We start from the raw sequence: 25725 nt of genomic DNA, 5'->3' as shown, positions 1-25725 counted from the left end.
AGGAGCTGCTATTAAGGTTCATGGAAAATGCCAGATGCTCTAGCTGTTTCCTCTGGGTGTAAATATGAATACAGCAGCCCACTCTGCACAAACTTGTGTGTGTGTGTGTGAGTCCCGTTCCCTCTGTCCCATGTCCCGTCCCGTGTCCGTCCGTCCGTTCCGTGTCCGTCCGTGTCCCCCCCCCCCCCCCCAAAAAAAAAATCTTAGCTGAGAAATTTTTCTGAATTAATTCCATTATCGAAGCTCGCACGCTTTCTGACCATCTTGACTGTTGCACTGCTTGTATTTGGGTTGCTCGAAACCTCTTTTATATTTAATGATGTAAACATGCATGGGTGACTTCTAGTTTTGGGGCACAGGAAGGCAAAGCCTCTCGGGTCCTTGTGCTGAAACTAATCCATAGGTCTCTTTACCTCTATGAACATTTTGGCCACTTTTGAGGGACTTTTCCTTTTCTAACTTCAGAGCAAATTATATAAAATCCTATGTGCAACAGCCTGTGTCATCAGCAGAATTCCAGTCTCAATGAGATTATCAGAGTTATACTTTACAAAATAGCATGATTTTGGTATTTGTGTTTCTCATGGCTCTATTTAAAAAATACTACATTTGTAAATCTACTACTTACTGGCAATGCAGTAGAAGAAAGCTAAAATTACAGGCTTTTAACCTTTTGTTTCCTGGTAGCTTCACAGTCCGAGAAATTTCTGTTAATGTTTCAGTGATTACACTCTTTTTCCTTTGCAGTTAACAAGAAACCACTATGTGCAAAAGGAACATGCATACTCCATATGCATGCTAGTTACGTAGGGGGGAAAGGAGGCGAGTAATACAAATTTCAGGATGAAATTTTTATTTTTTTTTTTTTTAACTAAAAGGTTTTCCCCACAAGATGAGATACTTTCAGTATTCAGTGAGGGACTTTGGTTCTGTGGGAACTGGTCAAATTTAGCAGACGTAAATATAGAAGCCAAGTAGCATGGTAACTTGCAGAACGTCTGCCCCTATAAAGAAAAAAACCCCACACACTGGCAGCTTATTGCCGCACTTTTAATATGCTTTTTTGAAGGGATGAGGGGGTGAGAGATTGCGCTTTCCAATCATGTAGAGAGATTTCTTGCCTCAGCATCTCTTTGCAAGCAGGGTTTCAGCAGGATGTTTGGTAAGTCTACACCACGGTGTAAGAAAATTAATAGGAAGGATCTGAAGGCTGTTCTCGTTGCATAGTCGAGTTTAACATTTTAACTTATCCATGACTGACATGGGTTGTTGCTTAGTTTGGTTTTGCCAGAGGGGACTGGGCCAGTTGTGTAAACAAGACTAGCTTTACAGTGTCAAGATCCGTGCAGGTTAAAAATCTTTTCTGTAGTCTGGTACGTCCTGCGGTCGGAGGCGGTGGCTCTGGGCAGGAGCTGTGGGAGTGCTCCTGCGGTGTAGCCAGGAAAGTGGGGTTGCAGGATTAGCCATTACAGGTAGCAACAGTAGCATCTCTTCCACGTGGACCAGTCAGTCTGATGAAGAGCATGAAATACGTAGTTATGTTGCTAATCTGGACCAAAGTTGATGCCACTGTGTTCTCGTTTGCTTATCTTCGTAGGAACATTCAGGCTAACACAAGTGTGTGACTGTGCCACAACCACGTCTCCCATTGCATTTTGAAATAGCATATATTGTAGACAGAGCGGTCCCAGACATGTTTTTGAGGATACCACCCATTTTCTCCAAAACTCTGGACAACTTAAAATTCTGAAATAGCAGACTCATGTCATGAGCTTGGTATGTCTAACATAAAGAAAGACTGGGAAAGAAAAGTTTTATTACCAAGAAAACAAAGGTTGCCCCTCCTGCAGGCACAGGATGAAGACGAGAAACTTTATATTCCCTGGTAAAAATAATTCCCTCGCTGTTGGTTCCTAAAGTAAATCCAACCAAATCAAAGAGCCCAGAATAAGTCCAATAAATTGTTACTCTGCTGCTGTCACTTTTGTGTAGTAGGTTGTTAGTTTATGTCTGTCTGTCTTGTGCCAATTTGAGATATAAATAAAAATTATAAAATGCAATTTATTGGATGAGCTGGAAATTAGTTGCTGTTAGGTCTTAGTTATTTCTCATCATGCTTGCTGGGAACTTTTCCCTAGAAGGAGACGGCTTGAAAGGCACCCGTTTTTCATAAACTATTTTTAATACTTAAAAGTTACTTGAAGCACTTACTTGAGATGTTTATTTTTGGCAGAGAAGAAAACAGCTGAATTCTCCTGTATATATTCTTAGTCTCTACTGCAGGGTGAATCTCCTTTTTTTTTTTTTTCCTCCTTGACAGGCTCCGTCTGTATTTCTGTCTCTTGCTCCCACTTGTCTCATGGAGAGTAAGAATTTGGAAGCTTTACCAGGAGGAGGAGGCAAAACATGCTGTAACCTTCTTTTCTACACTTGCCTATTGATCCCAAACATATTGTCATAATCGTGGTTCAGATTAACTAGGAGGACGTTAGGTCAAGCATTTGGCAAGTTGCCTTTTATGAGCTTTAGTTTCTCAGCCTGTAAGCACAGGGTTTGGAGTGGAGGTGCCCCTTTCAATGACTTGCATCCTGCTGGAGCAGAAGGGAAAAGCTGATGGGGGAAACGCATGGCTGGGAAGGCTGGTCCCTCTGCACGGTGGGGTGATGCAGGAGGTTTCTGGAGGGGTCAGGCTGGCTGGCTCGTCTGTGGATTTCATTGTTCCTTGGGGAAACGGCTGGTTAAAGGAAGCAAAACAAAAACCTAGCCACACGCATTTTAAGCCAGTTTGTGGTGGGTGTTCCAAGCAGTTAAAATACCTGTTTTCATTCCCACGTTGGAGACTTTGGATAATTCTTCTGGGCCTTAATTTGGCCCATTAGCAGTATTGGTCTGAACCTCATCAGGGAATTAGGAGCCTTTAACTGATCGAAGAGGTTTTAAGATCCTCTGAGAGGTAGTGAAACACTTTTCCCAATGGAATTACTGCATAGTTTGAATTTTATATTTACCCTCTATTGCTTGGCGCACACCTTTGCACAACGAGAGCATGTTTTCCCTAGTTAATTCACCATATCACCACTTGTCACCCAGTTGCTTTGATAAAGACAGAGATGTCCTGCATCACGGGCACTGGTCTGTTAGTCACCATGGGACAAAGAGGTGACTAGAAGGGGCTACAAAAAGAGGAGGAGAGGAAAGTGAGCTACTGGGGAGGAAAGCTACAATGATGTGTAGTGGTGTGATGTGATGTGGTTAATGGTCATTTGGGGTTTTTTGACTTAAAAATCCTTGTTGGAGAACTGTTCTCCTTCATTCTGAAGGTGCAGCCTGTACCATCGGTGCTCTGTGCCCTGCCAAGTGCCGGGCAGCAGAGAGAGAAGCCACTTCCCTTCTCTTCTCCTTGCCCCTGCCTTCAAGCACCCCTCCTTACACTTAGGTGGCTGTTCAAAGCCCGCTAAGCCCGCTGTGGTGGAAATAAAACTAGGTTGCTCCACTGGCGCCAGCATATGCTGCCCTTTCTGCAGGAGAGCACCTGGTTTTCCATTATACCAGCCTTGATGGTTCCAGCTGCTGCTTTCTGCCATTCTTTTCTCGAGATTTGTTGGTTTTGCAATGCCAGCTCTGTGAGATTTCATGCAAAATCAGTATGTTTTAAGAACGTGCTCTTGCAATTGTAGCTGCTCGGGGAGTTTTCTCACATGCTGCGCCCTGTTCCGGGTGCTACAGGCGGTGGTTAATTTTTGCTCTGGGGTGATTCTGCTCCACTAAATGTGGCAAGCGTGAATAAAGTGAATCCAAAATAAGCATAAGGAACTTTCTGAAATTTTCTGGATAATCCTGTTCTCCTATTTTCTTGTATATTATAGGATCAGCTACATAAAAGATTGAGGTATCTTATACGTGTACCTATGTCTTGTTGGTTTTAATCGTAGAAACAATTCCTGATGCATATTATCTTGATAAATTTAATGTACTTAGCATGTTTCAGATACTCTTCCACTTTGCTTATGTCTACAGGCAATAAAATATTTAAAATTGAAATTGCCACTGTTAGCAGGAAAGCCAAAGGTGAGCCTGCCCACAGCGTGGTACTCTTTGCCAGTGCTGTCTGGAGATGAACTGTCTAGTGCTTGTGCTTTCTGGGGTCATCCTGGGTTGTAGGGTGCGTAGGGCGAGGAAGGGGAAGAAAGATGGAAGATTTTAGTGAGAAAAGATGATGAGCCTTGAAGTCTTATTGTCAGTTAGTCATTGCAGTAATAAATATGACAGGGCATCCTTTTCATGACCTACCTTCATCTCTTACAGCGTCTGTATCAGATGTAGATGCCCGCAGTGTTGAAACACCTGACTCAGGATGTGCTGTCGAAGTGCGTGTTCTGTAATCTTTGCTGCCTAGCTACTGGTGAGCCAAGGGTGCCTCTGAAAGCTCTTATCAGACAGTAAATAAAATCAGTCATGTTTGCATAGGGCGTTTCCTAACTGCACTGGTAGCCTGTTTGGTGTCAAAGTGCACATGCTGTAGAGACTATGGACTTCCCAAATATTAAAAACAGTCACTTCTTTAAGTTTCTGTGTGAAGGGAGAGGCTCTTGTCCTTTTGTAAAATGAACCAGACTTCTAAAAATCCTGGTTGTTGGTAGCTGATACAAGGAAGGGCCTGGAACCCCAGCATACATTATGGCATGTAGCACTTACCAAAATACATTTACATTGGTATGTCCTTTTGTAAATAGCTATAGGTCACAGCTAATAAACCAGCTGTTACTCAGCCCTGTATTGCTACAGGATAGTTAATGGGCTGAACTCTTAACTACAATAGGTCTTTTTGTATTATTAGTGTGTTCAGATGTACTGCTGTCTACTGTATTGTGAATGCCACAGAGCTGAGCTGTGTAAGGGCTTGTTAAACTTCAGAGCAGATTTGTTTGGAAAGCTCTTGTTAAAGCTTGAGTGACACATGTCTGTAGTAAGCAATATATTAATATCCCAGAACACTAACCCTGCAAGCCTGCTTTGGTTAAGGACGTGGCAAATGTCTGCAATCTCCACAGAGTGGATTGTCAGTCATTTTCAAATGCAGGAGGTAATTTTTCTTGGTCTTAACTTCACATCTTGCAGACTGGCACGGTCCAGAGCTGACAGCAGGCAGTGCAGAGGTGGGAGCTGGGCAGCCTGCAGTCGCAGAACTGGTGCTGCCTTACAGAAAGAGACAGGCCTGATGCCCCTGCACGGTGGCTGGTGTCAAGTGGGAGCAAAGCTGCTGCGGCAAAGAAAGGACCCAGTTATAGAAAGACTTGCGTAAAGCTTTTCTGGTTGGTTGAGTCAGGGAGGGGGGCTCTGTAGATGCCAAAATACCTACGCTCCGTTTCCCTGAAGCGATGCAGGATTCTTTCCTATGTTTTGCTATTGTTTGGTGTAAATTTTTTCAAAAAGCTCCAACTGATCGGGCTTTCACCAGTTCCTGTGGGAGATTGCTCCATCGTCTAACACATTTGTCTGCCAGGAAGTCTTCCTGCTAATCAGCCCATACGTTTCCTTTCTCCTTTTCATCCCATCAGCCCTAGTTAACCCGTTTTGTATGCTGCTCATCTTAAACGTTATCTCTTTTCTAGGGCAAAGCACCTAGATACTCTACAGATACTCTATACAGCACCCAGATGCTGATACTCTTTTACCATACCCCCAGTTCACCTTGGGTGAAAGTAGGGTTGCTACAGCTACCCCACAGCTACCTGCCTTCAGCATTGTGGATGAGCTGTAAATCCACAGACTTTATCTTACGGTAACTTGTTTGCTTGGTTGTAACCTAAGAGTTTCAAACTAACCGCTTAGGAGATTTAGGTACCTGAATAAATTTAGCGGTGACCTCGGAACCTGAATCTGTATGTTGCCTTGGATCTCTTGGCTGTGTTTAGCTTTCTTGGTAGAAATCAAGCCCTTTTGCCTGTTGTTTGTTGCTGGTCACCATGTTCCTTCCAGCATTGTAGTGCTGTTTTTCCTGGCAGCCTTGAAATGTGCAGAAAATAAATTGTTTCCATTCCGTGTCATTAGCAGGGTTATCGTATATTGACTTAATGGTGTTTTAGAAAGGGCTATAATTTACTCTATGTAAAGCTTGATGTCATACCGAAGAAGTTTGTTCTCCTTTTTCTTCCTTCCCTCGCATTTGCACTTGGGAAGTTTCTCCCAGTTTAGCTCCCACACCCTGCAGTAGAAAAGCTTCCTGTATTGCTGGTCTGGTCCTTTTTGTATGTTTGATTATATTACCACAAGGGTGTATTTTTGAGGCACCTACACTTCTGCTTTCACTTAGTATATTCTTATTGAAGCAGCCGTGTGGTGAGTGAACTTGGGTAGGAAACGCAACGATGTTTGTTATGTTACAGAGTATGTAGCGTTGTGAAGGATTTTATGTTTTGATTCTAGTCTTATACCTTTCCCCAAAAGGGTTGATTTTGCTGTGGAGCAGGTTTACAGGTAGTATTACAACATTAATTTTAAAGCAGGTATTATTAATAAATAAATAAATACCAACCAACCACTTGCTGGCTTTCTGCTTCTTTCCCCTGCTATGTTATGAAATGCTTGAGATGTTTTCTGCCACTCAGAAGTTCCCATTGCGGTGTGTATAATCATCCTGCAAAGTCTGTGGAGTGTTTCAACGGGTTCCCATTCACTCTTAGGAAAATACTCTATTTTCACAAAATATCATTTGGGCATCTCCCTTGTTTTAGGGATCTGCTCTCCAGGGTTTCCTTGCAGGATTTCAGGCTGATTCGGATGAAGCCTTTTGCATGTCGGTTCATTTTCACTCTCAAGTGAATTTGGCAAAACTATGTTGGCAGTTTTTTGCATCCTTAATTTTCCTGCTTCTCCTAAAGAACACTTAGTCCTTTCTGAAAAGGTTCTCAAAGGGCATTCATCTAACTTGTCATCTTTTATTCTTATGTATTGCATTGCTCCTGGGAGTAATCCTCCAGCTGTAGCGTGGTGCTATTTTATCCCCCCGAGTGGCATCCCCAGCTGCTGCTTGCCTCTGGCAAAGAAGACAAATGGTTATTGTGTTCTGGAGCCACGCCAGGTCCTCTGTGTCTCCACTTGGTCAGTATTGTTGTGTTTTATTTAGGATCTAGCAGTGTTTGAATAACACTGGTTTATTTTGAGCCTTTCCTTCTCCATCTCCCCCCTCCCCTCTGTTGATTTTTTTTTTTTTTTTTTTTGTTGAGAGACCTGAACTTACTAAAGAGAGACACCCCTGCCCGATGGGCTCTTTAGTAACCTGAGAATAATACGCTTTGGGCTATTTTTCCTTCCTTATGTTTGAGGCATTATAATAATTGTAAGCAGAATGTCTGAGCTTTCATGCAAATTTCTGAGATGACTTTAGTTAAACTATCTGATTCAGAAGAGAAATTTTACCAATTTTGAGCAAATTGTTGCATTCAGATTTCACTTAGGAGAATGTGAATAAGCAGCTCAGCCAGGCTATTATATACACCTTTCAACATTTGTTTCAGAGCAAGCACACCCTCATCAAAATCAAATGACTTCTCTCTTTTTTCTGTTCACCCTTAACCGGTGTCTGCAACGCTCACTTCATTTGACAATGCAAACAAGGCTTCAGCTGTGGTCCCTCTGTTGCTGCTCTGAATAGCAGCTGACTTCACAGGGCTGTTCCCCTTGCTGCTGAAGGTTGGTTATCCCCCGCACACGCTTGTGTAATCCCCTTCCTTGAAGAGCCTGTGCTACCAGAGCAGTGACACGAGCCATGTGGGCAAAGGGTTTGCACCAGTGGCTCTCACTCAATGCAAGCGCACTCCTATCTTCTCTAGCCAAGCCTCGTTTAGCAGTCATAGCCATAAGTAATGATGTGGCCTAGCTAAGGGTGTCATTAGCAGATAGTCCACTCATTTGCTTAGGAAATTGGGAATGTCTCTTGGCCATCGTCTTAGCCATGAATTAGGGAAATTGTTTCTGTGCCAGTGATGGAAAGGGCATATTCGATCAGTGTATTTTAAATATTTCTTGAAGGATGTGAAAAGCTTTGAACAGCTGAATAACTGGAGGAAAAAAATGGAATGGGGAAAAAATGGAATGTCAGAACTCAAGATCCATCGATATTGAAATGAGTTTCCTTCTTTTAAATTGCACAACTGAAAATGTCACATTGCCATAAATATTCTAAATGTAGTTATAAGTTTGCTGTCTCCATGTCTTTCCATGGTAGAAAAATGTCTGCTTACGGTTGTGTAAGAGATGGGAAGGGGACTTCCAAAAAGAGCTTTGACATTTACCCGAACAACAGAAATACCTGGCATATACCAGCCAGATGTTTCAAAACATTTTTCACTTCTAATTTTAACCCTATAACATGATTTTAAATCTGTGTTTAGCAGCAACTGGAGCTCAAATTTGGAAGATACTCTGTAGACCATTGTGGCGGGTTGACGCCAGGCAGCAGCCAAGCTCGCTCGCTCAGATGGGCTCAGCTGTCCCAGCCGTGCCCCCTCCCAGCCTCTTGCCCACCCCGGCCGCTGACTGCACGGGCAGCCTCAGAGGCAGAGAAGACCTGGGCACTGTGCAAGTGCTGTTCAGCAGTAACTATAACATGGGTGTGTCATCAACACTGGTTTTGTCACCAGTTTAAAACACAGTGCCATCCAGGCTGCTGTGAAGAAAATTAACTCTATCCCCACCAAACCCAGTACAACCAGTCACTGTCCTAAACAGTCTGCTTTTTCAGAGATTGGTTCCCAGTGTCTTGCTGAAGAAGGCATATTTGGTAGCTGCACTTAACAGTGTGGAGCTTTGTCACGGGGAAGCAGCTCCAAAACCTTCAGCATCCTTGGAGAGCTGGTCAGAGTGTGGGGACTGCAGGATGGGGTTCTCTCCCTCTCTTTGAGAACTTCCACTACAAAAAGTTGCACTTTCTAGTCCCATGGCTTGTTTCTCATAGGAGAAGACAATAAAGTTGTCCATAAGCAAAACAGGATATTGTGTAGACCACTTGGATATTACAGTTAGCAAATAACTGGTGTTAAGAGATGTTTTTGCACTTCTAATCAACCACAGGAGGGTGAGGTAGCTTACAGTATTGCCGTGCAGTTGGGAAGTAGTAACAGACTCTGCTCCTGGCTAGCTGCAAAAGTGGAGTAAACAAGTTGTGCTAAACACACCACTGTAACAACCTATGGGATTCTTGAGTTTAGCTGATGGTCCAGAGGCTTCAAAATCTCAAAGAGCTGAGACATAGTCAAAGAGCCTGGGTGTCACCTCTGTTCTTGTAAGGCTCACAGCTGCTGTAGCTTCATAAGCATCTCTCTGATGTCCTGATCCAGTATTCAAACACCAAGTAAAATAGGCTAATGACAAAAATGCGTGGTGGAGGAAATAACTTGGAAGGGGCTTAAATGACCTCCCAGATGGTGAACTTCCAGATGTGAGAGCACAGACCTATGAATGCAGGCACTGCAGCTCAAAGGAGGCCAGTCTGCTAAAACTAATAAAGGTAATGCTGATAGTAATGGGACAGAAGACAAGCCTTCTCAAGGTGAGTATGATGCCTTAGAGCATAGCTTATTGTGTTTTAGTTAAAACATTGCAACTCAATCAGTTATAATCCTAGTATTTTTCCTCTGAAATGCCGCCGTGTAGAATAAAAAAACCCTTGAAGGTCAGCGCTGAAGGGCGCTCCCAGTGCCTGCAACCAGTGCCTAACTGGCCCAGCAGCGAGTCCTACTGTAGGTCAGTAGGAAGCTGGTGTGGAGGATGCCTCCATTGTTTTTCAGTCTGTGTGTTTTTCTGAGGACTTGGCTTAGAGTTCAGCACTTCAGGACGTGCATGTAGATCCTGCAGCACTTCCTGTTTGCTAGCAGTTATATTTTCACTGCAGCGTACATCTTATACGCGTTAGACACTGCGTATGGCTGCAGTTGCGTACAAGGCACCGGGAAGGTTTATCTCTGGTTTTGCATGTAGGTCTCTGCCTTTCCCCACACTGCCTCCCCCACACCCTGCCTCTTGCTTCCATGTGAATGGGGAGAAATAATGGTAGGTTGCCATTTATTAGCACAGCTATGGAAAAAAAATCTTTTATTAGTGCAACATAAGGCTGAAGTTTCCTGACACAAGCAGCTTTCTGATTCATGGTTCTCCAACATCCCCTGTTCCAGCTCAGACAAGTTGATTATTTGTCACCAGCAGATGTAGACAGGAACAATTGAAGCTGTCATAACATTATCTTTAATAGGGGCCAGCTGGGTCACACACCTCGGTCTTTCCTGTCTGTAAACAGCAGCGAGGGATGGCCCCGCGGGCTGCCGGCGGGGAGTCGTGGCCACGCGAATTGACTGAAGAGGAGGGAGATGCCAGTTCGGCAGTAATCCTCAGCTGCCAAGGAGGGATGGAGGGAAATAAAGGGGGCTCGTAGACAGGTGCAAAGCAGTGGAGAGGGAAGGCACGGTCAGAAAACTTGAAACACTCTTTTTCATCTCTCCAGTAAGGTGAGAATCAGGAATTGGACAGCTCTGGATCGACTGCTTTCTGGTGGGAGTCCCTGGCCGAACACGGCCATGCTCATGTTGCAACACAGCTTAGAGGAAACAGCCTTTGGAAATTGCCTTACCAGCTCCTGCTGGGAAGCAGCTAGCTTTTTTATACTGCTGCGATGCACAGGGTAAACTTCATCTGCAGGAACTCTTTTTGCCAGTCGTCTGAGGTTTTTAAGGCAGCTTTTCTGTGCTAGTGCATTAAGCAGGTGCAGTAAGTCAGGAGATGCAAAGGGGGCAAATTCTGCTCTTTTTTTTCTGTGTGGTTCATTAAAATCCTCACTCAATAGAAGTTTTCCCTGAAGTTTTATGAAGCCGATTTTTATGTGACTGTTGCCATAAATTAAAATGGGAAGTTTGTTCACATCTTTTGCTTTCATTAAGGAAAAGATTTTTCATTTGGAAATTTTGATATTTGACCTGAAAGTTTCAAGTGTGCTTGCACCCAAAAGGTTTCAAGATATTTTGCTTAGACTAACAGTGAAGACTAAACACTCAGCCGGAAAGCATGCGGAAGGGGTTTTGTTATCAAACAAGCTCTTTTTTTTTCAATTGTATGTGAAAACTTCTGGGTGTAAAAGCTGTGCCAGCAATGAGATGTGGTTTCAGTTTTTCCTGCACAGATAACTTGGAGGTGACTGCTTATGGTGAGGTGCTTGGCTCCTGAGTGTGGGACAGGCAAGGGAAAGAGTGTTCACATCATAGCTCAAAGGGCTGCTGTCGGAGAGTACTTCTGATTGTGAAGTGATGTCAGTTAACCACATTGTAATGATTTCAAGCCCCCTTTCCTCCCCAGAATGTAGGCATTTAAATACTACAGTGGCGAGAATTGACTATGGGGAAAATGCATAGAAGCTCAACATAAGTTCTCTGTTTCAGAAGATGGCTTAGAGTGGCAATATGTGGAGGTTTCTTCTGTGACATATCCTAAGTGAAAGTTATCTAGTTCACAAGGGTAGGAGAGGAAGAAAACACATATGTATATCCTCTCCAACAAGGGCTGTTGGAGAGGTAGGAATATCTATGTGTAAAAAAAAAAATATATATATATATATAAAATGTGTTTGTGTATTTCTTTTTTTCTTTTCTTTTTTTTTATGAACAACTTTTTTTAAAAAAACTTTTCTTTTTTTATGAACAACTTTCTTACTGGCTGAGACTCTGATTTCAGCTGAGATGCCTCTCTGCTCAGCTGGTCTGTGTGAATGCTGTTTTGCCCTTAGTAGTTTAGTGTGTCTTTGCTGACGATCTGGAAGCTGTGTAGGCACATTAATTTAGGTGCAGTGTTGCACCAATACTCTTGTTTATCTTGTGTGGTCAAGCTGGTAGATGGAGTCAAGAAGCCCTTTGGAGAAAAGGCAGGAGAATACTGGGGGTTTGGTTGTTTTAGAAGTGACTTTATGTTCCTCCAGCAAAGCAGGAAGTGGAAAAAGGCATGTGAAGTCTAGCAGTGACAAAGCTTCGTAAATGTTTATGGCCAGCTACTCTGAAGTGGAAGCAGCAGGATGGAAGAAAATGCAAAGGCACCGGTTGGATTTTTGAAGTGGGCAGTGGAAGTTGGCTTTGTGGGTGGATGAGAGGTAGGAGAGAATAAGCTCGAGAATTTTGAAGGTGAACAGGGGAGGGCTTCCCTCTGATCCAAAAGGAGGGAGACATGGTGAGGGATACAAGGAATCTGGAAGGTCTGGATTGCAAGAGGGGGAGAGCTTGAGAGAATTGACGATGTCTTTTAAACAGTGGGCCTGGTGGCTCGATGATGATACTGTTCACAGAGAGTGACGGAAGGGGGGAGCTCAGAGAGCTAACTGGGACAGGAGGAAGAGCAGAGGTTCAGGGAAGAGCCAGAGGTAGAAAAGCAGAAACTAGGATGAGCTGGAGGTTCAATTACAGTGAAAAGCAGAACTGAGGGAAGAAAGAGCAAAGTGTTGAAAGAGAGGCTGCTGGGGATGTCTGGTAGAGCCGGGACCTGGGGGGAGACGGGAGCTGGGCTCAGCCCTCTCTGTCAGTAGGCAGGATGGGTCTTGCCCGGGTGAAAGCAGTGCAGAAGAGATGCCAAGGTGAAATGGGGAAGGAGTTTGGAGCTACCCCAGTGCAAATGAGTGGAGAAGGAAAGAAAGTGAGAGTAAATGAAGCATCATCTGTGCTGATAGACGAGAAGCAGCAGAGGTAGTTAGGAAGTTGTTAGGGTGTCTTAACAGACAGCTGAGGTCAAGACAAGTGCCCTGATATCAGAGCTCAGTGCATACAAACATGCTTTGAAAACTAGGTTATCCCATGAGACCTTCTAGGAGTTTATCTGGTTTTCTCAGTCATGAGGTTATAAGCTACACAGACAGGCTTTTCACACTCCAGCTGTACGCTTATATTTTAACTGTTTTCTCCTCTTCCCATCTTTGCCTGTTAAAATTAGTATGAATACTAAGGATGGGATTTGGTGTCTGTGGAAGGCATACCAACAATTTATAGACTTCATTTTCTGAGGATGTTTTACCCGTTGCTGTGACAGGAATGCTTGAGATTCCTGTAAACAGAGTTGAGTGAGGACCAAGAACTACAATTTTAGCTGTTCTTTTTCTAGCTCATTTAATTACCGCTGCATTCACCGTCTTCCCTGAATAGGAAGTCATTTTCCTGTTCGCTTGAGCCTTTCAAACAGTGAAAGGGAAAAGAAAATGAATAGTGGAGGGTGGGTAATGTCATTTTAAAGCCCCAGTAGTCAGATGGTAGGCTTGGGAGATAGCACCTGAAACTATTATTAACCAATTAAGATGAAGTTCTGACCTAACTTCGTGTTGCTGATACTCCTTTAAGTCAGCGCAGCCATCTTGGCGAGACAAGGTATCTGCAGGATCCTTGCAGAAGTCCAGCGAGGCCTGGGTGCCTTGCCAAGGAAGGAGCTACAGCTTCCTTCTCCATCTGGTGAGGAAGGCTCGTCAGTCCAGGTGGGTGAGGAAGGAGACCGGAATTAGGGGGTGTGCCAGACTTGATTTACAGCTTGATGACAAAGTACTTCGTTGCCTGCATGTTCCTAAGTGATGTTTCTGATGGTCTTTTTTTAATCTTGCCTGTGCCGCTCACTTAGTGCTCTGTTTATGATGGAAGTGAAATGCGAGTTTGAATAATTTGAAACCTGAGATTTTTCTATTTGATCTCCATTGCTGCACCTCCTAGTTCTTTTGTTCCTAAAAGAATATTTAGGGAGCTCCTGGACCATATGTATTCCTGGGTAGCAGATTTCTCTTCGTACTGCACACCACGGAATGCACATTTATAGCATAAAGTAAAGCAGTATTCGAGTGCAACAGCAGTATTTATGATTATGGTAAGCTTTTTCTTGCCAGAAAGTGGTTAACACTCTAAGAATCTGCGCTAGCCCAAGTGCTCCTATTCATAGTTTCTGAGAACCCATGACCATGGGATGTAAACGTGGAAGGGATTTTCTAGGCTCTTGAGCCTAGAACTTGCAAAGTTTGATTGAATTCTTAAGCATTTATTTTCATTTTGAGTCTATATTTCTAGATACGGATGCCCTAAATTGGGTGCAGCTGTTCCATGGGGTGTCTCAGTACTGCTTTCTATACTAGCTTGACTCTTACAAACCTCACCAAAAATACCCTGATCCTGGTGAAGATCCTGAGTTTATCTTTGTCACAGTCATACTTCAGCTACCATACTAGCCTCCTTCTCTGAGCACAGAGCAGATCTTTTTGCATCGTGAGTCCAGCTATATGTAGCCTTTCATTTTGTATTTAGTCATGTTGTCCTATTTCTGATTCTCCTGCATGATACTTCTGTCTGGGTGGTGGTGTCAGTTACACTTCTGTGTAGTTATTAAGGTCTACCAGTAATCTACTTACTGTGCTAAGACCACTAAAAGATATTAAATAAAATGGTCACAAGACTAGTGACTGAGGAATGCCAGTAGCGCACCCTCTCTGGTTCGCCTCTGCTGCTTTCAGCATGCAAGCCATTGTCGTAATCTCTTTTATTTAGCTCTTCATTTACCTTTCTGTTCTTTTGCTGGTCCTTGTCTTTCTCCATTTTACCTGACTGCATGCTTTACTGAAGTCTGAGAAAATAGCTTTGCTGCATTTTCTTTGTCTAGAGAATCAGTGGTCTTACAGCCAGTTACATGGGTTTGATCCATCTTTTGTAGATTCATGTCATGTTTTACTACATTTTTTTTTTTATTTACCTCTGGAGAGCTGATTATATTTCAATATCTTCAAATGTACTGAAATGCTTGCATAATACTAGGTCAGATGAACAAACAGTAGCTGTCATTTTTCCCCCTCCTACTCTTTCCCTAATATAGTTGCTTTTTTTTGATCCTTGGGAAGCACTCCATAATGGATACAGTTATTCAGAACCCTTGTATCACTATCCTGTGATTTCCTATGCCATGTTTTGGTGAATTGGATTTTGTTTTCTAGAGGTGTTTGTTTTGTTTTGTTGGTTTTGTTGGGGTTTTTTTTGGTTTGGTTTATTTTAAGTATCCAATTATGGGAGAGAGGCAGCTCTTCAGAGTCATCTGACATCTGTGCCACTCTACTAGGCTCCCTCTGGTCAGGCATATTTCAGGTGCAATTCCTCATATCCTAGAATATGAATGCAAAGCAGGCTAGATGAATTTAAAACATCAAGGTATGTATTCATTTCTCTCTGACTGCAAGGAGAAGCCTGAAATTACAGTGTCGTTATCAACTCCTTAAAATGAGATGAGGTGAATCTCAGTCCATGAGTTCTGGCTTTGACTGCTGGTACCCATTGATATATCTGTACCTATCTTTGTTTACCAACTTGCTTTACCAACTTGTTTACCAGCCTTGCTCCCACAGTCAGCATCTTTATTCTTGCTGAAAACTGAGGCCAAATATCTGTGTAAAGTTTGGGGCCATTCCTATATTATCTTTAATATTAAACCTTCACTTGCTGCACAGAGATCCCAATTTTTCTTGGTTTTTATGTATTCCCAAAATACATTTCACTATTTGGCATGCCTTGTAAGAAATGCCAAGCGTCCTTTATGATCAAATCCTTGAGCTTTTCACAGCTCAGCAGTCTTTACTAATTACTTCCTTTAATTTATCAATTTTTCATCCTGAGATCATAAAAAAAAAGCTTGAGCTGTACACCATTTTATCCTGTAATTTAAACTAACCCAGCTTGTTATAGTGTTCTTTGTATTACTAAATTTTATGTTAGTTTTCCTGCTTCATAACAGCTGGGCCATAACCTCAGTCCTAGCGTTTGTTCTGCTGAGTTTAAGAAGCTAATCTCCCCTAATGATACAGTTCTCTTGTTTTCATTCTCATTAATATCTGGCCATGTCCAAATAACACTGTGGGATTGTCTGACCTCCTCCACACAGCAAAAGCAAGACTTCTTATCACTTTTGTTTAAAGGGAATTTTACCTAAAACATTCTGCCTGTGCCAGTGGTTCTCTGTATGTGTTGGGTAGGGGCTGTGTTGGAAGACAGTTCACCTGGGTGGGAAAAGGTGTCTGATGCATGGTTGGGCCATGGAGCACATGCGAGGACTTTGTCAGACATGGTAGAAAGGAAAAAGCAAAGATACCTTGAGTTGCTGAGAACAAACTGTTGTCCATTAACTATTGTGGTCACCTACTCTATGCCAGGGTGTTTGCTGAAGCAATGAGTCAGACGCGCTGCGCTCCTCGTGCTCATGTTAGAGCCTTGCCTGTGTCCCAGCCACCTTCTCCTGGCTTCACTTTCTGCTCCTTTCTCCAATACCTCCTAGCAGTGCAGCACCTGAGAGGGTCGTCCATGATGGCTGTGATCTCTACCCATGCCCTTCTTCCTCAGTTTGAGAAATCATGGGCTGTTTTATCTTTGCAGCCATGTTCATTTCAGACCATTTCAAATGCCTTTAAATTCATCCTTGGAAGGAACAGTTTCATCATTTTGTCTCACTGGGAGCAGTGGTTTCAAGCTGAAGTAATGCTTTGTAATTGAAAGGCAACTTCGTTCTCCCATAAATAATACTTGCTGGAACGGGATGGAAGGGAATGCCACAATCTCTTCTATCTCTTCATGGTCTCTCTTCTGGTTTCTGCTCATGCAGCATAGGGATATGATATAGATCAGCCTAAGCATGGCCTTCTCTCTGTTTGAAAGCAGCCTTACTCATTTTTATTTCCCCCGTAGGCTGAATAAGTCTTCTAAAGCTTTTGTGTTTCTTCCTTGTAGTATTCCAGCATACTTCTCCCTCCTCCTCCTCTACCCTTCGCAGTTGCACAAACATTACTAGCTACCCAGTGTCCGTGAGCAACACTATAAGAATATGCTGGGCTGAAGGAGGATCTTCTGTTAAGGGAAATACGTTTCAATTTGGTTTTGTTTTTCAGAAGGGATCCTAATTAGTTTAGGCAGGGGGCAAATAAAGAGCATAAAAACTTTCTACCCTGACAGGTATTGCTCTCTCCACGTGTATTTAAACTCCCTAGTACATAATAAGGACAACATAAATTCAGTGAAGTGATGAGCAGACTGGATTAGATGTACTTCGGGTGCTACCTGTATTTGCTTACAACTCAGCATCATCCAGAACCTCTTGAGAAAGGCAAACGCACCTAGAAATCCACCTCTCCTGGGGCTAGTAGCTAACAGAAGTGAAGAGAGTGCCTGCGGCCTGGCTGTGCCTCTCTGCTCACCAGCTGGAAGCTTTGTTGAAGGGAGAATTACAGCAGAGACGTTGGCGATCTCTTGGGAAGTGCAGCCGCACACACAGGAGCACCGACAGCTCTTGATGTTTGACAGGTGCTGCTGAAGAATTATCCTTAAGCTGGCCTGGGCTGTCAAGTCCAGAGCTGAGCTTCCTCAGCCCTTAGGATAAAGGGTGGTAGCCAGGCTTTCTGGGGGATGTTTCTTATGTGTCAACTTTTTTACCTAATCCCACAACCAAAAGGAGGGAGATTGTGCAATGCATGTTTATATGGCTCCAAGAGAAACTTTCAGAAGAACATGTTTCCTTCATCTTAACTTTCTCTGTAGTTATTAAAAAAAAGTGTATTTGCAGTACTGTCAGATCTTGATATTTTGAATGTTTATATGATGTTATAATTAAGCACTGAAAGCTTCTGAGAAGTGAAGTGCAACCCTCTCACCCCCCTCCCTTTGCTTACCCGGGCTGCGCTGGCTGTAGTGCTGCAGTATTTCTGTATTCTGGGTTAGTTGGCATGTTCTCCATGGATAGCTTCTCCATTCCACTCCTCCTCTCATGTTTGCTCTCCTGCAGGATTGACTGATCTATCAGTTCAATCTGGGCTAGAGCTGACCCAGTTCACTCAAAGAAACATTAAAAATCTTCCTTGTAAAGTCTTTCTAGTCTTTCTGGATCCAATCTGTCTATTCCAAAGCTTTAAGTTCAAGAAGTGAGCCAGAAATTTTGGGAACTACTTTGTAATTTTCCCATACCTTCCACTACTGGGATTACCTATATAGCCTTTTAATCTGGTGTACGTGAACACTATCTTTTTGACAGTTACAGAAAGTAAAGCAAGGCAGTCTCGGCAGCCGTTTACGCTGACTGTGAATTCTCCTTAGGATCTTGTTTTTCTGTAACTTGCTTTTCTTCTTTGGAGTGCTAATCCTCCCATGTCACACATTTTCTGTTAAACTTTTCTCCTCTGTTAATCTCTGGATTTGTTCTGCTGCCCTTCTTAATCCACGGGAGTGTTGGTGACCCCAGGAGACACCCTTGGCAAGAGGCTTTTTTGGATTTGAGTAGCATTGATTATTCCTCCTGCAGTGCTGAAAACCAGCAATTGCCTTTCAGACCATCCCTGAACAAGACTGAACTTCTTAACCACTTGTCTACCAAAACCTGCTCACTGCAGTCCAGCCCTAATGGGACATGAGCTCTCAGGTTAATACCATGCTCACAAACAGCCGTTCCCACATCTTTGCAAGTTCTGGAAGGAACTTTCTGCAACTGCCAAAGCATTGTACAGGAGAGAAGGAGATAAGCCAAGCAGAGTTATAGTTTAATTTCTTATTAGAAATTTTTTTTGTGCTGGGCTGTAAGTCAAAAACAATATAGTAACAAAGTTCCAGTCTTGGTTAAAAAAATCTCTACCAAAAAGAAAACCATTGCTGTGAAGAGCTTTAGCCATAGCCCAAGCATGGGATTTCTTGTTTTGCTTTTAAAGAAGTGGAGGGGCAAAACTTGGTGCTAACAGGAGAGTGACACTGGGGGGGGGGGGGGGTGTGTGTGCAGTGGGAGAGGTTCGAGTAACTGAGATGCAGTAACTTGTCCCAGCACTGTTCTGCACACTGGGCAGGAGTGGCGAGTCACTGTCTGTCACTGTTACTGCAGAGGCGACAGCGGTGCTGGCTTGCTGTTTGCTTCTGTGGGAGGGTGCAGAGGAGGCTGCGGGGAGGCGATGCTCGCCGAGGTCCTGGGGGATTGCATGACTGCAGGACAAGCCTTGAATGTGCAAAGGCTAGTCAGTTTATGTAGTAGTTGGGGAAGTGACCCATTAATGGTGTCCGTGTATGTTAGTACATATAGTGTAAAAAAAAAAAAAAAAAGCTAGGAGATCCCTTTTACCTCATGTTATCTAGAATACAGCTAGAAGTGAGAACTTCCCAGACATTTCGGAGATCGTACCTAGCTTCCAGGGGAGCGGCAGCGTGTGACTTCTGAAAATGTATAAAGTGCTCGCACACTCTCTTTGGCAACTTGTGCCACGCAGAATGCAAAGTAATCCGCTCTGGCGCCAGTGCAAGAAAACGCGAAGAGACCATCTGTTAAATCCAGAGTCTTCTCCTCTGGTGTTAAAGTTTCAGTATCTGAGAAAATGGGAATCCAGCAGGGCTTCATAGCTTATGCTGTGCTGCTCCTCACCTTTAGGCATATCTTGCTCCTTGGGATGTGGCTGGCACCTGAGATTCTGCGTGACATGTCCCACTGTGGGACACGCTTTCCTTCTCCTTTGGTGGTTCTCTTAAAGTAAGATGGGCAGGGTGACAAAAGGTGACGTAGAGTTAGTGTCCTGCAGCGGTAGAAAGGTAAGCCCTTTGATCGGTCTTTAATTTCCTCGATTCCGAGAAGACTAGCAAAAAGGTAGGGTATTTTCAAGCTACGTTTCCTTCCTGCTTGGGAAGGAGTTTCCCTCCAACGTGGCGGCTGTTACCAACGCTGCGATGCTCTCTCTGTGAGGGGAGAGCCGAGGGGGGAAGTCTCCTCACCGCAGCGGATTTCCTTTCTCAGATTGTCGCTGCTGCAACAGGACATGCAAGTTAATTCAGCACCAGGGAAGGATGGTTGGGGAAGGGGGGTGTGGAGAGAGAAGATAGGGCCTCTTGGTGAACTTTTTGCTCTTTCTTTACAGCCCTTCATGGTCGGGTCCATGTTTGCCATTTGCAGTGGGACAGAACTGGTGTTTCCATCACACAGAGTGGTTTATGTTCTCCCTCAGTATCCTTTGGCCCTGTTAAGCAGCAGCAGCAAGTGCTGAATACTTGTGTTAGCTGTGCATGACGGCAGCTCAGATCACTTGCTTGCTTGGCCAGAGAGACGTGGAGGAGCTCTCTTAAATATGTAAATGTTTGTTTAGTTTGAATATATGAATATTTTAGGAGCTACAAAGAGCCTGTATATCAGTGAAAGCACCTGGTTTTCATCTACCAGGTAGCATAATGTCTTTCCTTATGAGGAAATGTATACCAATATATACGTTGTCACCTTCTGCGGGCTTTGGCAGGGCGTCACTTGTGTCAGTTTTGTACTTGCATAGACCTGACAGCAGGGTTTGTGGGAGTGTCGTCCTGGTGGAGGGACAGGACTGGAGGACATTCTGGTCCTATTTGGTCTTGCTGCTGCAGGATTTAATTTGGGAAAGGAGGATTTGCTGGTCTTATTTGGTCTGTGGATTTCCTTTGGTTTGTCAGAAGAGCAGGCAAGCTTCTGCGCCATTCTGTTCTGTTGCTCCGCACGAGTAGGTCTCGCGTGTATGGATGGACATGCACAACAGTTTTCCTGATTTCTTTTCAGGGAATTTCCCCACTTCCTTTCGAATACATGCACCTTCTCTCCTGTAATTAGCCTACCCTGTGTATTTTTGTTTCCTTTTTACAATAAGGCAAAACAGTGAACTTGACAGTATTGATTTTTGCTGCTTCCCTTCCCTCTCCATGGATATCCCTTAATATCCCTTAAGATGTTTTTAGAGGCTTTAATCTCTGAGCTTTTTGGGGGGAGAACAGCATCCACCCATACATCAGCTGTCAGGGTTCAGCTTCTTGAAGTCTTGGCTTTCCAACTCAGACCTCATGACTTTTTTTCATTATGACTTGCTCAGCATTGCTATACAGCAAAGGTAAATGCTGGGGTTAGGGGAAGAAGGGGAGAATTTAAAAAGCTTTGTTTTACAAGCCTTTTGATATAAATGCATGTGATGAAGATACAGGGTAGAAAATAGCCCCAGGAGAGGAAGGCGATGACTAAAAACCTGAAGGTCTACATGCAGTGGAGTTTAAGAAGCTGAATTAAGACTGAAATAAACCCCACAGGTTTTGGGGTCAGTGCAGCTGTAACTAAGTATCTGAATAACAGGATACAATAGATTTGTGTAGAAAATTCCACTTACAGCCTCAGGAGTCAGGGAGCAGAGAGGTCGGGTGCTGTATGTCCGGTTCACAGGGAGGAAAATGGTTAAATTACCACAAAGGGACTTTTGAACTGTGACTTGTGAAAATGTGTAGCAGAGCATTGACAGGTCTCTACCAGAAAATTGGACAGATTCTTTCCTTTTCGTGGCATTTTATTAAGCTTTCTAGCACTCGAGATAATGTCTGATGATGTGGTGGTATCTGCCTAGTGAGAAGGCTCAGAACAAACCTGTCATCGCTGATGATTTTCTCCTTATCTTCATTCACCTCCTTTTGGGTGAAAGTTTCATGAGCTTTTTCCACCTGCAGCAAGACAGGCTACTGTGGAGGGACATGCACTCCTATTCTGTTGCTCCTAAGCAGCACATCTAATAAAAACTGAAACAAAGCAAGAACTTAGTGCAGCATCGTGGTGAGTGGAGTTTTTTAGCTGACTGGAGACTGGGAGCAAAATGCTTAAACAGTGGATTTATGAGTTTGTTTTTTTTTTTTTAATGAAAATATTTTAAGAGAATAGTGAGGACGAATAGAAATGGAGAGATGAGTTGTAAATTCCTCAGGGATATAGCAGTGGACAGATCTGTCTTCAGTTTAGAGAACAGAACAGGTTGGTATTAAGACTTCATTTCATGTGAATGATAATCCAAAAACTATTTCTGAAGAAGAGCTTTTAAAAAAAACACAAATCCTGCTCAGCCGGAATCTGCAATACAGTTGATTATAGTATGGACTGGAAACACTGAATAAAACAAAAAATACAAAACTATTTTTAATCATTTAGATAAATTATATTTCTTTTTGCTAAATCCAACATTTGCACTTGTTTGATTTTTTTTTTTTCCTTCCCCCGAGTGAACGAATCCAGATTTTTTTTTCACTTGGACATAGTTTTATTTTTAAACACGGTTTCCAGAAATGCATGCATGTGGGATTGCAGTTGGGACCAGTGGAGAGCCGTGGCACTTTGCCAGGCGCTCACCCTGTCCCTGCAATATAGATGGATTGCCAGCATTCTAGAGAAAAACAACCCCAAAACTTTAAACAAATTATGCTTAATGGAAATAAACTTTTTTTGAGCTGCTGGGTAATGATTTGGATAACGTGCTGGCTGTGTGTTTCTGGAGGACAGAGGAGGGGGAGAGGAGGGCAGAGATGGAGCTCTGTATACCTGTAGCTTGCTCTCCAGTGCATGCTGTGGGAAAGCTATGGGGCAGACTGCGATATTTCTAAGCTTGGAATGTTTTTTAACTCCCAGCCAGTCTTTCTGTTAGGTGATCAGGCTAGCTACAGCCAGCTATGATAAGAGCATTTATCTAGAGGTGGTTTTCTTCCCTATATGGGTTTGTAAGACCTGGAAAGTCATATGCCTTGTATCTGGCATTTTCTATGTACAGCTTTGACAAGGTCTTCCACATCATTCACCTGATTTCTGCTGGGTTTTGATGGTAGGTGATAATGCCGTGAAACCAATACCTGGTTTTCTTTTTTTTTTTTTTTTTAAATATAAAAAAGGGCAAGCAGAGTAGAATATAGCCTGCTTCACAGAAGAAAAGACACCATAGCCATATCTCTGTTTTTTCAAGCTGGTGCTGATAAATCTTTTCTCTCACTTCTGTTGCTATGGTGTTAGTTCTGTGCCAAAACAAACCTTTGGGTGATCATGTCAAATGCGAAGATCGTTTGGAGAGAGAGATGCTAAAAGAGAAGGGAAGTAGGAGGGCTCAAATTCCAGCTGATGACAAACAATGAATCAGTGTTTGTCTCAGCAGAGGGCCATCAGAAGTTTTGCACTCTACTTTCGCTGACTTCTGCTTGGGTCTGATACTCCACTTGAAAAGGCTTCTTTTTCCTCCCCTTAAACCTTTTTTTTCTTCTTTTACTTTTTTTTTTCTTCTTGGTATATAAAAGGAAGGTGGATCTCTTCCAAATTCTGCACAGCCCAGGAATATTTGCTTTCCACAGTGTGGCCCAGAACACAGAGAACTTATTCTTGCAAACAGTTTGATCCTCCAATCCACAAAATACTGGATTGAATTTTGAAGGTTTGTGTGGTTGAAATGTACCTGCTGTCCTTATTGAGCCAATTGAAGTGGTCATTGAACTTCTTACTGGAGGAGCGTGCTGTCATTTCTAGTATTGCTTTCCTGGTAAAGGGGAAGCAGAGCGCTGTTACGGAGGGCCCTTTTTAACACTTTCCGATGTGCAAAGTAGGTGCACTTGATTTAATTCTCAAAATATGCCAGTTGCTTTTAGCTGGCACAGCTGTTGCAAAGAAGTTATCTTACCCAGATGTCTTATGCTTCTGGAAAACACTGTGCTGAAAATGCCTGGGATATGCCTTGAAGGCTTATTTCTGTTCTTGGGTCAAGGCTGAAAGGGAGGACTGTTTTCTGAATGTTTCTGTGCAGATTGAGCTGCAAGTGCAGGAAGAATGTAGAGGGGTAACCAGTCCCAAATACTTATTTGCTTCTCCGTTTTGTTCAAACTGGAAGTCCTGAAAATGGATTAATTCACATTTTTGTACCTTGGCGACTGGGAACTTTCTGACCTAGTTAAATGGACCCTTTGTTTTGCTGTTTCCTTCCAGATGTGATAGGCAGATGACAAAACCTCAGGAAAAGCAGTGTGGTCATCCGAGATTTCTTTTAAGGATATTAACTGATTTTTCTGGAACTTGGTTGCAGAAGTAGATCATCACCTTCCATGTCCTTAGCCAAGCTACAGTTCACTTTGTTTTGCCTTAATTTTGCAGACACTTATGCTTGCCCTTAGCCTTCATGCTGCACTACTTGTGGGAGTGAAAATGTAAGTGCCAGGACAGCCAGATCTTCTGTGAACTGCCTAACCCAGCCACAGCTTACCTATCACCGAGCATCCACATCAAGTCTGTCTTGTTTGTCTTTACCCTTGCATAATCCTTGCATGTAGAGAGTCTGCTGCCCACCTGTGAACAGTGCCTCTGTTAGTCTCCACAGAAGATAGATACACAATATGTTTTCCAGTTGTATTAGAATCTGCATAAGTACTTCAAAGATAGTACTAGAGCCTCAACCTGTAACTATTAGTAGGAGCATATAGTAATGGGCAAGCAAAGGTGGTCTCTGTTGGAAAGAATTGGCAGTCTTTCAGTTTGCTTCTCTGCAGTTACTCTGCTCAAGTAAGCCTAGCCCAGATAAGAGTGCCTACACAAGAAAAGCAATTTGGCTACATGATGAGTTAGATTAGCAACTAGTGAATTATTATAAGGCTGCTGGGTCTCTGCTGTTTTAGTTTTATTGGTGCTTGAGCTCCAGCCATCCTGTCTGATCATTACCTTCCTTAAGGCACTCCTTAATTCAAAGCAGGGCCATTTCTGTAGGGTGGGAAATTTTATTAGGACAAAACTCAAGCTAATGAGACAGTGAAGACCAGGCTTCTATCGAAACAGAGCATCAGCAGCCTCTACTGCCCAGCCCTCCTCTCTCTCCTGTGCCCCCCACCCCCTTCTCTGCCAGAGTTGAATAAAAGGGATAGCAGCAATGGAAAGGAGCATGCAAGTAACTGTAAAATCAGATGCTGACTTTAGTGAGCACGCATCTGTCTTTCATTTCAAGGATGTTCCCGGTTTGAAGTTTACAAGGTTAAGTTGCCACTGATGCAGTAGAGCTCACAATTGGTTGAAGAGCAGTGCTTGATAATGTGATAGCTTTTGTGCTGTGGGCAGCCCGGCGTGTTGCCTAGAACATGAGCCAGTTCTGGTACTTACGCTGTACAAATGTTCAAATCTGGTAAGTAGCTTCATGGGATCATTAAGTTTGGTAGGGACCTTAGGGGTCCGTAATACATCATCTTGAACAAAGCACATTCAGCATTAGATTCAGACTAAGTTGCTTAGGGCTTTGTCCAGTCAGGTCTTGAAAACCTTGAAGGATGGAGATCCTGCAGGCGCTGTGGGACTCTGTGCTGCAACCAGACTGTCAGAGTGGTGGAATTTTTTTCCTGATTTAGTTGAAACCTCTACAGTTTTGATGTATGTCCTGATAAATCTAAGCCCTCACAATGACATTGGCCAGTTCTCTTAGTACCCTTGCATGCATCCGATCAGGGCCAGTAGCCTTCTTTGCATTAAGATTTCCTCAAGAGATCCCTAACTCAATCCTTTTCCAGTACAGGTGGTTCCTCTGCTCCTTGAACCCTGTCTTGGTACTGGTGACCAAGCCCTGTGACACATCGCCACCACTTTCGTGCCATCCCATGCTGTCTGGAGCAGAGTTTCTGCACACCCACCCAAACCTTTGTCCCCTATCCAGCTAACTGCCAAAGCCTGCTAGAGATCCCCGACTCAATCCTTTTCCAGTACAGGTGGTTCATCTGCTCCTTGAACCCTGTCTTGGTACTGGTGACCAAGCCCTGTAACACATCGCCACCACTTTCGTGCCATCCCATGCTGTCTGGAGCAGAGTTTCTGCACACCCACCCAAACCTTTGTCCCCTATCCAGCTAACTGCCAAAGCCTGCTAGAGATCCCCGACTCAATCCTTTTCCAGTACAGGTGGTTCATCTG

General features: G+C 43.4%; 1 protein-coding gene across 2 annotated transcripts in view; it reads left to right on the top strand.

Annotated features, from left to right (window-relative positions):
• The window catches only part of ITPK1 (inositol-tetrakisphosphate 1-kinase), a 161840-nt gene that overhangs the window by 53886 nt on the left and 82229 nt on the right, over nt 1-25725 (top strand). The window lies entirely within an intron of this gene.

The sequence above is a fragment of the Ciconia boyciana genome, chromosome 6 (assembly GCF_034638445.1).
Source record: "Ciconia boyciana chromosome 6, ASM3463844v1, whole genome shotgun sequence".
NCBI classification, from domain to species: Eukaryota; Metazoa; Chordata; class Aves; order Ciconiiformes; family Ciconiidae; genus Ciconia; species Ciconia boyciana.
The sequence above is the reverse complement of the archived record's forward strand: the minus strand, read 5'-3'. Positions and strand labels throughout refer to the sequence as shown.